The sequence below is a fragment of the Pseudopodoces humilis genome, chromosome 2, assembly GCF_049639895.1.
Source record: "Pseudopodoces humilis isolate 2021_Gansu_Grassland_sample_001 chromosome 2, ASM4963989v1, whole genome shotgun sequence".
Lineage (NCBI taxonomy): Eukaryota > Metazoa > Chordata > Aves > Passeriformes > Paridae > Pseudopodoces > Pseudopodoces humilis.
Genome location: NC_142201.1, coordinates 27,648,560 through 27,661,784, shown reverse-complemented (window position 1 = coordinate 27,661,784; position 13,225 = coordinate 27,648,560). Strand labels below are relative to the sequence as shown.

The 13,225-nt window shown below is 43.0% G+C and overlaps 1 protein-coding gene across 1 annotated transcript in view; it reads left to right on the top strand.

Moving 5' to 3' along the window:
* The first annotated feature begins 2,708 nt into the window (after nucleotides 1–2,708).
* The window catches only part of NCK2 (NCK adaptor protein 2), an 85,149-nt gene continuing 74,632 nt past the window's right edge, over nucleotides 2,709–13,225 (top strand). Inside the window, exon 1 of the mRNA XM_005516562.3 lies at nucleotides 2,709–3,020. The gene's annotated coding sequence lies outside the window, so the exon portion shown is untranslated. The remainder of the gene's footprint in view (nucleotides 3,021–13,225) is intronic.

Here is a 13,225-nt window from a genome sequence, read left to right as displayed (position 1 = left end):
CATATTCCCCCAAATTTATCATCTTCTCATATTTAGAATGTAATTCTCACTCAAATCACAAGCAGCCAGCTTTTCTTAATAACAGTTATTTCAGAGATAACAGCTAATTATGACATTTTAAAAGGCATACATTAATATTTCAGTAGGCTCAATGTTTTGAAATACTACTCAGGGCAACATCTTGGTTGTTTTTGCAGAGAAACCTAAGGATCCATTCAGCAAATAGGCAGTTAAAACATCCTTCAACATACAAACCCTTGCAAACACTTTCTACAGCATCCTTCTGTTTGTCATAAGCCACACTTTGAAAAAAAAAAACAACCCAGCTTTAATGGATCACTTCTTAATGTAATTAAGTATATTTAACAACAGTATGCTTCAGAGTCCTTAAATTAGCCCTTTGCCTGAAGACAATGTATTCATCCAAATCCCGCCCTAAAACATTCTTATTCTGTAAATCCTATTAGCATTAATCTACTAAAGTTAGGTGTGCTTTATCATATTTTTTCAGATACCTGGAAAGCTTTGAGAGCTACTGCTGATTCAGCAGCTTATGGTTCCTTCTGGAGATCTAACTTAGCCTGGAAACTTTGAAGGGTTGATGCCACTTTGCCTTGGACATCCTCAACTCAACAGCGCTACAGGGAAAAGAACAAAGTGGAGGATTTATTGTAGGACGGCATTAGCAAGGGTGTGGTAAGGGACAAGACTGAGACCAAAACCTAACTGTGTACTATAAATGCAAAGGAGAGAAGGGATAACTCACCTCTCTTTTATCACTTCCACAGTGCATTTCATTCCAAAAACAACAGAGACTTTTATCTGAAAGTCCTTGGATGACCGATCCCATTTAAATTCAGCCTAAGCCTCTGCAGGCTGGAGTGAGGCCTGACCATGCTGTGAGGCGGGGCCAGCAGGGACCCCAAATATTTTCAAACTCTAAAAAAGCACGGTCAGATTATTGTTTCAAAAGAATGATTAACACCTCTCTGAACTGAAGTCAAATTCGCGCATGAAAAGCCAGGAAAGGGGATTTCTGTTCCTCCCTGAGGTGCATGCAAAGTCTTTCTTGGAAGAAAGAAGTGGCCGTATTTTCCTTTCAGGTTTATCTCACAGGCATGTGAAAGGCACTTGGGGCTTCCCAAACCATCAATTAAATGCTGTGAAAATTTGTAAAAGTTAACAAGGGGAAGAGGGAGTTATTTGAGGATTTCTAAACCATTTTAAGCAGGAACATGGAAAAATTACCGAGCATACATTTTAAAATCATCATATTGCAAGATTCTAAAATCTTTGTCTCAAAATCTCACTGCTAGATTAAGCTTGGCCACAGAAAACAAGACAGCAGCGCTACTGACTTTAATTTAGATTCAGAAAGAGTGGTACTACCTAGCCTTGCCTCCCAAGCCAGGAAATGTCTCCTGAGAACCAGTACAGCTAACACTCCAGCCTCCTCTCCCTCAAAGCTGCCATGTCATAAAGGGTTTACAGTATTATAGAGTGGCATCCCCCTTTCCTCCTGCCCACTCCAAGGGATGATCTTTCCCTATAGCCCAGGGACACTTCTGGGGGGAGTGTGGAAAGCACTGGGGCTGGCAGGTTGCCTATTCCCACTTCGAGACCAGGGCCACCATGGGGCGGGCTTCTGTCCTCTGCCTTTAACCACTCGCGGAGGCCTTTCCCGTGAGTGGAGGGGCACAGTGGCTGGCACTGACTGGACATACGCCCAACCACGGGGTTCTGCTTCGGAATTGTCTTACCCCAGGGACCAGCCTGAACCGTGTCAGGGGAGGTTTAGGTTGGGCGTTAGAAAAAGGTTCTTCACCAAGAGGATGGTTTGGCACCGGCGCCCCAGGTCACAGCACCAAGTCTGACAGAGCTTAAGAAGCATTTGGAAAACGCTCTCAAACATGGTGGAATTCTTGGAGTGTCCTGAGCTTGGCAAAGAGTTGGAGTCGATGAACCTTGTGGATCCCTTCCAACACGGGAAACTCTCTGATTCTGCGGTTTGGGGTGGCTGCCGCGCCCACCACCCTCTGCTGAGGGCACACCACCTACCAATCCCCGCCCGATCCGGCTGATACACGGGGCGCTGAGGCTGAAACTTCGCCCCGGGCCGGCAGGGAAGAGAAGGGCCGGGAAGAGCTGGAGCTGCGGCCGCCCCGCGGCTTATGGGCGGCGGCGGAAGCGCCCCGATACCGTGGCTGGAAATTCCCCGGCGGCAGCGGCCCCGCGCTCCCGGCTCGTGAAGCCCCCGGCCCGTGGCATCCCCGGGGCGAACCACGGCGCTTCCCCCGGCCCAGCCCCGAAGAGCGCGCGTTCCTCCCATCCCCGGCTCTTTCAGCGTCCGCCAGTACTTCTCCCGAGCGCTTCCGCTCCCAGCGGGGCAGCTTCTCCGGGAGCGCCGGGTCTCACGGGGCTGAAAGGGGGGGAGGTGTCAAGGCGCTCCTGCAGGGAAGGGCCCCCCTTTGCCCCGCCCCGCGGTCCCGGAGAGGTCCTGCAGCAGAGGGGAGAGAGCCACCCAAGCTGTCCCTGCCCGTCCTTCCTGCGCTGGGGCGGGAGAGCAGCAGCCCTCCAGGCGGGCAAGGGGGAGCCCGCGGAGCTCCTCCCGCGCGATCCCGGCAGCGGCAGCGGCAGGAAGGGCAGGGCGGGGGCGGGGGCTGTGCCTGTGCCGGGGGGGGGGCGGTTCGCGGAGGAGGGGCCGCCGCCGCCGCCGGGCGCAGCAGGCAGAGGGAAGGCAGGGAGCGGAGCTGCCGCCGCCGTTGCCGCCGCCGAGGGCCGGGGCCTTGGACGCGTCCGGCGAACAGCGCAGGAGGAGAAGGAAGGGGAAGGGGGGGGAGCCAGCCGGTCCCTCTCGGAGGACGCGGCCCGCATCCGCCCGGAGAAGGGCAGAGGGAAGCGGAGGGGGAGCGAGCGGGCGCAGCCGCCGCCGCCGAGGAGACAAAGAAGCGGAGCCCGCCTGAGCTGGGAGCCTCCCCGCCGCCGCCCGCTCCGCTCCGCTCCCCGCCGGCCGGCCGGAGGTAAGCGCGGCTGCGGGCGGGACGGGGATGGGGCGGGGGCTGGGGCCCGCCGCAAACTTGTGGCAGCCGCGGGGGACGACGCGGGGAAGGGGCGTCGGGAGCGGGGGAAAGGCGGGTGTCACCTGGGCGGCCGAGGCTTCGCGGCCGCCCCGCGCAGGAGAGGGCCGGTACCTGCCGGGGCCGGCACGGGGGGCCCGGAGCGGGAGGAGGTGTTTGTATGCCACGTCCAGTTGCGGGGGGAGCTCGGGGGCGGCTCCTCCTCATCCTCCCGAGTTGCTGCTTGTGTGTGTGTGTGTGTGTGTGCGCGCGTGTGACAGCCGCTGCTTTGTGTCGCCCGGCCGGGGGGCAGCGCCGGGCCGGGACGCCACCCCCCACACCCCTCGCGGGGCTCCGGTGGATGGAGGCGGTGTATCCGGCGGCCGCGGGGCAGCGCCGGGGGAAGGCGGGCAGCGCCTCCCGGCCGGAGCGCGGCGCAACCCGAAAGTTTCCCGGGCGGGAGCGGGAGCGCCGCCGCCCCGCACGGGGACCGGCGGGCGGGAGGGCACACCGGGCTGCGGCGGGGACATGGCCCTTGGCCCGGCCGGCTCGTTTTTCTTTCCGTCACCGACTTTCGACTTCGGTCGGGCTGAGGCCGGGGGTTTTCTCGAGGAGCGCGGTGTGCTGTGGCCTCGGTCGATGCCAGTGTAGGTAAAGGACATAAAGGTAAAATTACATCTCGTGTTCTGAATGTTCAGTGAAGCGCATCCTTGCGTGTTTTCGGAAGAAAATTACTGAAGTTTTTAAGTCTTCTCGCCCTATTTTTAATTAAAAATGTGCCCAGGCTAACAGCTACCCCTTGCTGGCGGGGTAGGCACTTTGGCCTATCTCAGATCAGGTTGTCAGATCGCAATTCGGGTTTGTACTTCAGGTTTGTAATTCAGGTCTGACCTGCAGCTGGCTGATCATGAGGGCCCTCGGCTCTAGTTCCTATGTCAATACCTTCCACTGTTTTTTAACTGTGAATGTGGCCCTCTGCGTGGATCAGGGTTATTCCGTGAATTCTGTGTAGTATTTCACTTGGAACTGTCATGTTTTTGTATAACAAAGAGAAACCTTTTGTTATTTTAAAAGTTGAATGGTGACTGAAAGTCGGCACGAATTTGAAGCATTCTTCAGCTTGAACAGTGTTTCTTTCCATGAAGCCTTTTTGTTTCTGAGGAACATATTGCTGCTGTTCTAGCAGCTCAACATGGGAGAATTAGACTTCTTTTTCATGAAATGCAGTAGTGGCCTTTGTAAAAACAAATTTTCATGGCTTAACCACGCGTGGTTTGTATCATTGGGAGTTTGGACTGGTAACTTAATATGGAGGAGTTTGAAAGGACTCACTGGATAGGAGATTATGAAGAATTTCTGTTTGAAAATACTTGTTTTTCTGTTGCTTTTTAGGAATCTGAAGCAGTACCACATAGATGATGTTAATGGTACTGTGTTTTCATTTTTAGGATTATAATTTCTGATGTAATGTTGTTGCTTCTCTGACATATTGATCCTACAACTCTGGAAATCAAAAGCCTCTGTCTCGCCCAAGTGTGTTTAAGAAGTTAAGCAGATCGCTTTGTCTTTGTAACTGACTTTCTTCTTGTGACTTTGACAGAAGATGTCACTTTTGGGAACAGTGAACAAATGTAACAATAGAAGGCACCTGTACCATGAAGAGCAAGGCTGTAATTAGCAAATATTTTTATATAGGCCATGAAACAGGTACAGATTCATTATAATGTTAGCTCTTATTGCTGTTATTCTGTCATTGCAATATTTGCCTCCTACTTCTACCAGATTACATTTCCAATTGCTTTTGTGAAAAAAAAAATAAAATAATAATATACAAAATCTCTTTTACTGTATTTTCCGAAAACTAACAGCAGAGTTAGCCCTTGATAGTCTGGATGATCCTTTTTATTATATCCTGGGTACTGAACATATGGTAAATATTCAGAACTTCAGCCTTTGCCTTGTTGCCGTACAGAAAGGGAGCTTATCTCCCCTTCCTCTTTTTTTTCCCTGTTTTCCTGGGTAGCTGTCTGAAAGCTTAAGGTTTTCTCTTCCGTGTCACCTCACATCTTCTGTTAGCTAAAGAAGATGCACGAGGTCAGGGGTGTCTGCTGTTTTTCCAGCCTTTGTTTTTTTTCTGCCTTGTGTTGCTGTTGGTATGTTAATCCTTTGCAGCGCTCATGGCTTTCCCCCGTAGAAACTATAACAGTAGCAGCTCGAAAAGTGATACCCAAATGGCTCTGTTTGTTGGTTGTGGTCTTGAGCAGCAGCAAAACTACTCAGAGTATCTGCATTTTTCATACTCCTCAAGCATAAAAGCTGCTTCCAAACTCATGGAGACAGGTGCTGTATCAATTTCTTGCTGCAGGTTTGAAATCAAAACCAAGGCATCTTTGAATGTAAAGCGTATGTTCTAGAAAAATATTTTCTGTTTGTATTTGATGGACTGATGGTTTCTAAGCTGTGGGTATTCCCAAATCCCACTCCCACTGTGTTTAAGGAAGGAGGATTGCTGATGTGGATTTATTAGAGGAGTTGGAAGGAGTTTTTAGATAGCTGAAAACTGAAACCAGATGCTGCTGTGTTTCTGTCAGCCTGGGGTGAGGTGCTGGGTGCTTGTCGCTGGACACCCTGCTCCCCCAAAGTAGGTCATCTGGAGAGGCGGAGAGTTGAGGCACTCCGCAGGAGAGCTGCTTTCTGCTTCTCATGAAATAATAAATTTAAAGGTAGTGTGCTTTGTCCTTGTATTTACTAAGTATACAGAAATGTTGTACAACAATAGTTTCCAGGGAGTGAAAGTGAGGAATTCTTACTAGTTCCTGAAGAGAATGATGTTTAGAGAGCTGGGATGGTGCTTTGTAATGTGGGAAATAGCATTGTTGTGTTGTCCTGACGTGAAGAAGTGTGGCCTGCACTAATCATTTCACCTGTGTACCATTGTCCAGTCTTTACTACGTGAGATACTGGTACCCTTTTTGAGAAATGACTTTTCTGTTTGTTTTGCTTTTCAGATTTATGCATGTTGGCCCAGGAATCCAAAAGTTGTTTCTGTTTTAAGTAGTTCCAATTTAAATTTTTCCTGCAAATTAATTAGGCCCGTTAGTTTTCTCATAATAATGTAGTCAATGGTGTTCTGCCCAATTAAACTGTTGCTCTGTTCAGTAGTGGGTAATTCTTCCAAATGCTAAGTTTTTGTTGTTTTGGTTGTTTTTTTTTCTTTTTTTGTTTTTTTTTTTTGTTGACGTAATCTTTTTTCCCCATCATAAAAATTCTTAATTGCTTCATAAATGCTAATGACATGAATATGTTGAAAGTGCATTGAAATATGAAATATGTATTTTTATATTCAATTAAATATATGTGACACAACAAATCAATTTGTTTCTTACTGTTAATGGAGTGCGTTCGTATTTTAAACTCATAAATAATAACTTTGCAGTGAGCTGGCCTGACAATGTACATTTTTAAGCTTTCTTAGAGATTGCAAATTTTAGGAATTCAGATGCAGAGGAATAAATCTTGATAAGAGAATAGCAACCCATTGCATTTTAAATTACTGCAACTATAGACAAAACCCTGGTGTCAGTAAAGTTTTAGAAGTACTCATGCTATGAAAAACATTTGTTAGAGTGGAAGCTCAGGCTGGTATAGCTTGTATTTTTTCACAGCTGCAGAAACAAACTTTGTGGCATAGAGACTGGAGGTTTGCTATACTGGTTTTGGTACTGATCTCGTTAGCCAGTACTAATATGGTGACATGTAACTGCTGTTGATTATTTGGTGGAGCAGACAGTGTAGTAAACATGGGACACTTGGCAGATCCCTGAGTTCTTAAAAGTGCTGCTTCTCTCTTCCAGTCATGACAGAATACAGGGGCAAAATAAAATGCTATATGGGTGTGTTTTTACCTTACCCAGTTTTCCTAAACTCATATAAATTACTGTATGCAGAGTACACACAACCATAGAAACAGACGTGAAAACGGGTAGTGAGATGTACCACAGATAGAACATAGCATAAATTTTACTAGACAAAAAAAGGTAGTTATAGTATGTTTAAAGAATCAGATATACCTGTCTTAGGCAACCTCCTTTTTATAATCTTCATTTAAATTAATTAAATGAAATAAAAACTTTGTTTCAAATAAGGTAAAATCAGAAAAAGAAATATTGTTAGGTAGCCTGTTGTGTTTCAGCAGTTGTGCTGTTTTAATAGGTGAGGCATCAATAACCAAAAATAAATGAGTACACCTTCAGTTTATTGCCTATTTGAGAGAAACACAGGTTTTAGCCTTCTAAACTGTTTGAAGTTTCTACATTCCAGAAATGATCAGAGTATTTATGAGGGCCTTAATAAAGAGAAGTGTCACGAGTGTGAAAGCAGGTACTGAAGTTTATGGAGAAGCTAGAGGCTGTGGATGCTCTTCCTGATGCAGTCCTCTGAGTCTGGGTCACATCCCCTTACGCTGTGAGAAGCTGCTTTTATCTGAGTGCTGTCTCTTGCCTGTCTTTCCCTGTGGGTTACGCTGGATCAGCTCTGTGCAAATACAGAGGAGCCATCAGAGCCTGCAGGAGAACAGGAAGAGGAATAACAAAAGGCAGGTACTTTTTGCTTGTGCTGGGGTGGGATTATTGGTTCTTCTAGCAGTTCATAATTTAAAAAGTATTTTTAAGAAAATAAAATACTAATAAGAAAGTAAAAGCAAGCTCTTGAAAAAATATTTGACAATTTCACTTTGGATTTAACTATATTGCTCTTATTTATATTACTTTCAAAAAGTCATTGAACACTGTCTGATAACCTTTCCTTCAAAGTAAGATTAGATCCTTGCAAGGATGGGAAGGTTTAGAAAGGACTGATGGTATCCATTAAACATATAAACTATAAATGAAACATAGTAGGATTTTCTAACTCATCCTTGTCAAATTTAAGTTGGCTAAAATAGTGCTTTTTATATATCAATTAAGTATTAGTTAACTATACAGTAAAATAAAACATGTCACTCCTTCAGTCCCTTCATAGGTTTGTGAGAGAAGAGGAATACTTTGTCCTTTTAAAACTTACTCTGCATATGCAGAGTTAAACTGGTGTATTCCTGTAAATTTTTTAGAGCATTCTTGACTAATAAACGTTTCAAGGAAAAGCAATAAATGAAGCCTCCTGTTTAGCAAAACCTGGCACTGATACCAAAGAAGAGTCCCAAGCATTGATCATACTGACCTCTTGGTTTTAATGCATTAAGAACACCTTCAGCATACCATGGCTCATGGCTGCAAGGTTTTTCCTTCCTGTTTTACAATAGCATCACACTTACTTTCTCCCACATCCATTGTGCTTTGGACTTGGCTCCCAGTGCCGTCCTGGGCCACTGCTGTTTCAGGGGAGCTGACTTCTTAGTTGACATCCTAAAGATGTTTTGGATGATGACAAGGAAAGTATTTTTCAACCTTTTAATGCAGAAGGAGAGATACGTGGCTCTATGATATGCTCTTGGGCTGAGTTTTGATAGCTGTCATGACAACAAATGACACGTTCATTTCCCTGAATGGATGGTGTCCTTCCAGACACACACAGAGTGTTATCAAATTTGACAGGTCTTGAATGATGGCATGTCAAGCATTCTGGATTCCACCACAGGAGACTTGGGCTGCTGCAAATGCACACTGCCACCTGGCTTAGCAAAACTTACTTTTTCTTGGGTTTGAGTTCAGAGTTTTTTAGTTTGTTTTTACAAGTATCCTTTGAGTTTTCATTTTAAGTAGATTTAATATTGGTTAAAAATTTAGTTGGTAATTTTAGATTGAAAATTTGTTTGCTAAATAGTGGAAGAGAAAAAAGGTAGTTGGACTTCATCCAGTCGCTTTAAAGATGCATGTGTTTTAAATGTCTTCAGTGTTTTTAGTACAAATTTCAGCAAAACCAGAAGGATAGGTTTTGAGTATTTGTTAGGTTGGAAATGAGCACTCTGTTCACTGATTTTTTTTCATTTTGTGTTAGTGCTGTCAGTTGGTAATGGCAGAAACACTCCACGATAGTTCAGCTGTAGAGTGCAGGGCCAGGAGCTGACACCTGTGTAGATGGGCTGCAAACAGGCAGTCAGTGCCACAGATGGCTTATTTGGTTTATTTATAAGCTTGGCTGTTGTTTATTTGTTAGGTTGCAATCTGAGTTGCCCAGGTGTTTCTGGTTTAACTGAACTGAAGAAGTCCTGTAAGTTAGGTAAAACCCTATAAATGCTGGTTTTTGTGTGTTTTGTATTGGAATGTTAAGCTGGATTATGGTCTGTCAGTGTCTAGTGCTCTGGTAATGGACTCAAATGACCTGCAAACAGCAGTTTTTCATGCATGGTGGTATATTTATTTATAGTTATGAATTACTTTTGTTAGCAGTACTGTCTTGTTATACCTGTAATATAAGTGAAATGATAACTGGTACCATATAGGCCCTAGGAAGAAGGTACTATGTTTATATCTTTAACTGATCCTTCCTACCAGAACTTGGAATTCTGTGTGTGTAGCAACTTCGGAAACTTAAGAACATAGCATTTTTCCTAGTGACTACTGAAATTTTGTAAAAGTCATTGCTATTTTTTCAGCTTTGTGGTTTTAATTAAGAATGTTTTTGTTCCAGTCATAAAAGAAGTTGGTTATGGTATATCTTTAATCATTGCATGCAAAAAATGTAGGTGACATTTATAGGTATAAAGATGGGTATTTTTACATCAAAAAAAAGAGTGAAGCCATTTAGAGTATAAACATCCTGAGCTTTACTTTTTCGTCTTTCAGAAAAAAAGATGAAAAGAAAAATTGATGATCAGTCTTCTTCCTTTACATTTTCAGGTCTGTAAGCCGTCTTTCTGCTAGTGCTGCAGGGATAATATAGAAATAATTATATTGTGGACTATTCATAAATTCACACTGTTTTGAATTGCATTTAATTCAAATAGAGAAAGAAATTAATGCTAATATCCCAAATAATTAATGCTGTAATAAAGGGATCTGCCTTCCGCTTGACACTAAATGACTTATGTTCTGTTACATCAAAAGACCTAAATCATTTTGAGCATTCAATATTAAAATTCTAGTTCATGAATATTAGAAATTTAATCAGATATCTCAGTAAGGACTGTGTAGATTGTATTGAGTTTAAACACTGGTAATCACAAAGGTTGTGTTTAGCACAAGTATCAAAATATGACACATCATTTTTATGAGCTTTGAGGCTCTTAAGGGATGCATGGGGAATCATAATGAACTGAAATGTTATAGACTTTCTGTGGCAGAGAACTGTTAAAGTGTGGGTAATGTGGTTACTGTGACAATGTGTGTCTTCCTCCGTTAGTCTTGTCTTATAATACTCTTGATGATTGTATTCTTTTAGGATCTTTTCTGGTTTTGCTGACAGGAGATTCTGAATATTTATTCAGGTATTTCTTTCACCTCTCTGGAAGACGCAATGTCAAAGCTTTGCCAAAGTTTCATTCTTTGTTTTGTATCCCAACTTCTCCCTGCATTGCTGTGGCCCTGTGAATATGCAAGCATGTGCTTAGTGGTCCTATTGCAGTGAACGTCTCTAATTTACAAAAGATGAAGCTGAGCCGTATTTACATCTTTTCCAAGACAAGAACCACTGTTACATTGCAGGTCAATTCTTTTTTAGTTATGCATTCTTTAGTTGTCACAGCATGTATATTGAATTTTGGAACTTCTGCTGTAGTGTCACACAGCCAGCTTATTTTTAGAGACAGACTTTATACCTATACGTTGTATATGACATTACTTTTCCAGCAGTCCCATAAAGTCAGTGTGGCTCCCAGTAGTTTAGGACTGTTTAATGAACAGTAACACTGAGCTTTTATAGAACAGGTGTGGATCAGACAGTGCTTGATATAATGCCTGCTTAAGTTGATGGAAAAGGAAGTTAGTCCCTCGGGGGGGGATACAAGGAATTAGTTTGGTGTTTTATTTAAAAAATGGAAACCTAGAATTTAAACCAGACAACCAAAGTGAATAAAAACATGAAAAGAAAAAAGGGAAAACATGAAAACTACAATGTGATACAAGAAAGGCTCTTAAATCCATTGAAGGTTGTAATTCCTGTTTTGGAGGAACCAAGGTTTGAAAATAAATGTATTAATGCTGATCATGGAAATTCATCACTTTTAAAATGCTTTGTCCGCCTTGTTTTAACTGTCTTAGATTGTTTAATGGTGCAGCTAGACCTGATTTCAGTGCTCTGTTATAAAAATGTTTTTAGCTTACCCTTGTGATTTGTCTGTTATTTTCTTTGATTTTTTTTTTTCCTTCTTTCCAGATAGATAATTTTATTGGTTAAGTAGCTGGACATTTGGATTCCTTTGAGTTAATGTAAGTGATATACTTGTGGTTAAAAATTGGTACTATACATAACTGCAATCTGAATTAATGGCCATTGACTTACTCTCCTGCAGCAATGGCATACATACCATTACTGAGTGTACATAGCATTTGAAGCAGCTTGGTATTTAGTAGATTATACTGTACTTGCCAGGCAGGTAGTAAAATTTCAAATGCTTCATTCTTCAAAAGTAGCAATCCTGAATCTGATGTCAGTGAGTCATGGATGCAGGTGAGTCAAGGTGGAGTTGTGCTAGAGAGGAGATCATTTTTCCAGTGCCACTCCCTGGTCAGCTCTGCCTGCCTGTTGCCCACCTGACTGGTAGCAGCCCTTGGCTCTTTTTCCTGCGCCATTTTCCTGCCACAGGCTTTTTAAATGTGAGGGATGTCTAGTTTGCAGGATGTCATGCCTGATGTTAAGCAGCTGGATTTCAGTGGATTTTAAAATCGTTGATACTTTTGTTCTAAAATTGTGGCACTTAGTAGATATGAAGAGGACCCCGACAAAACCCAACTACAGTCAAAACTCCAAACCTCAATATTAATACTTGCACCTGGTATCAATATAATTTGTAGTTTTGGCAGTTGTGTATCTTTAGATTTTCTTAGGGAAGTATTTCATTTTATGAATCTGTAAATACTTCAAGAAAAACTTGGATTTAGTTGGTGTATACCTTGATTATTTTGCTACTTAAACTGATGGTGATCACCTGTGTCTTTGCTTTGTTAATCTTTTCCCTCCTCCTTTTCCATTGCACAGTATTTTGTAGATAATTAGGACTGGAAATAGCCTTGATTGTGAGTAGACATGTTTTTGGGTTGTCTGTAATCCATTCATATGGCAGAAATATTTAAGCAAAGGAAATAAAATATTATCTGCAACTAGAAAAAAATGTAATCTGTCTAGTGTGGTTACACACATTTGGGAATGAGAAAGATTTGGCTGGAACATTGCAGTTGTGTGATGTGCGGAAGTAGAGTTGTTGAGGTTTCTGAAATGAGAATACACTTGAACCCTTGCTTACAAGATTTCTGTATAATTGTTTTTAACTTCCTTCTATGAATATATTCTAGAATTATGTTAAGGTATTGCGGTGGGCTCCCACATAGGTCAACTAATACATATCTTTCCTTAAATAAGAAGAAATATTTTTACATTGAGAAGTGTAATAAATAAATAAATGTTTTGCATTGTTTTTCTAGAATTTTCAGTGGTATTGATTTGAAGTACTGTAAATTTATGGAAGGCTAAAATGACCGTGCGGAGAAATCTGTTTTCCTGCAACTGCTGTGTGTGACCGATCATCATATGTTGTCTTGCATCACACAGCCGTTTGCTCTAATACCTCTTTCAAAGCATCCAAATCTGCCTCCTTACCCCATCTCCCTTCTGTTCCCTTTGCAGTATGGGGTAGCACCAGTCAATGCCTCAGAAATCCACATCCTCTGGTTAATGCACTCTTTCCAAGCAGCGCAGGGGCTGTCAGGTAGCTGAATGGCATCCAGCCGCTGTGGTATGAAGCCCTTTGTCTAACGATCTGCTATTAAAGTTCCCGTGGAGGCTATTACTCATGTATTCTTCATGCCGGAAGAGTCTTTCCATTAATTTAACAGCTGTGAATAGGATTTGGATGAAGATGTTTTTGTTAGCGTTTTTTGGCTCTCTATTCTAACTAAATACATTGTTGCACACAGTCACAGAAATGAGGTTGTCTGTTTGCTTGTATCTGCTCAGGGGAGGAGAAAGTGTAAGGTGCTTTACAGGTTATTCTGTTGAATATCATGTTCTCATTTTCT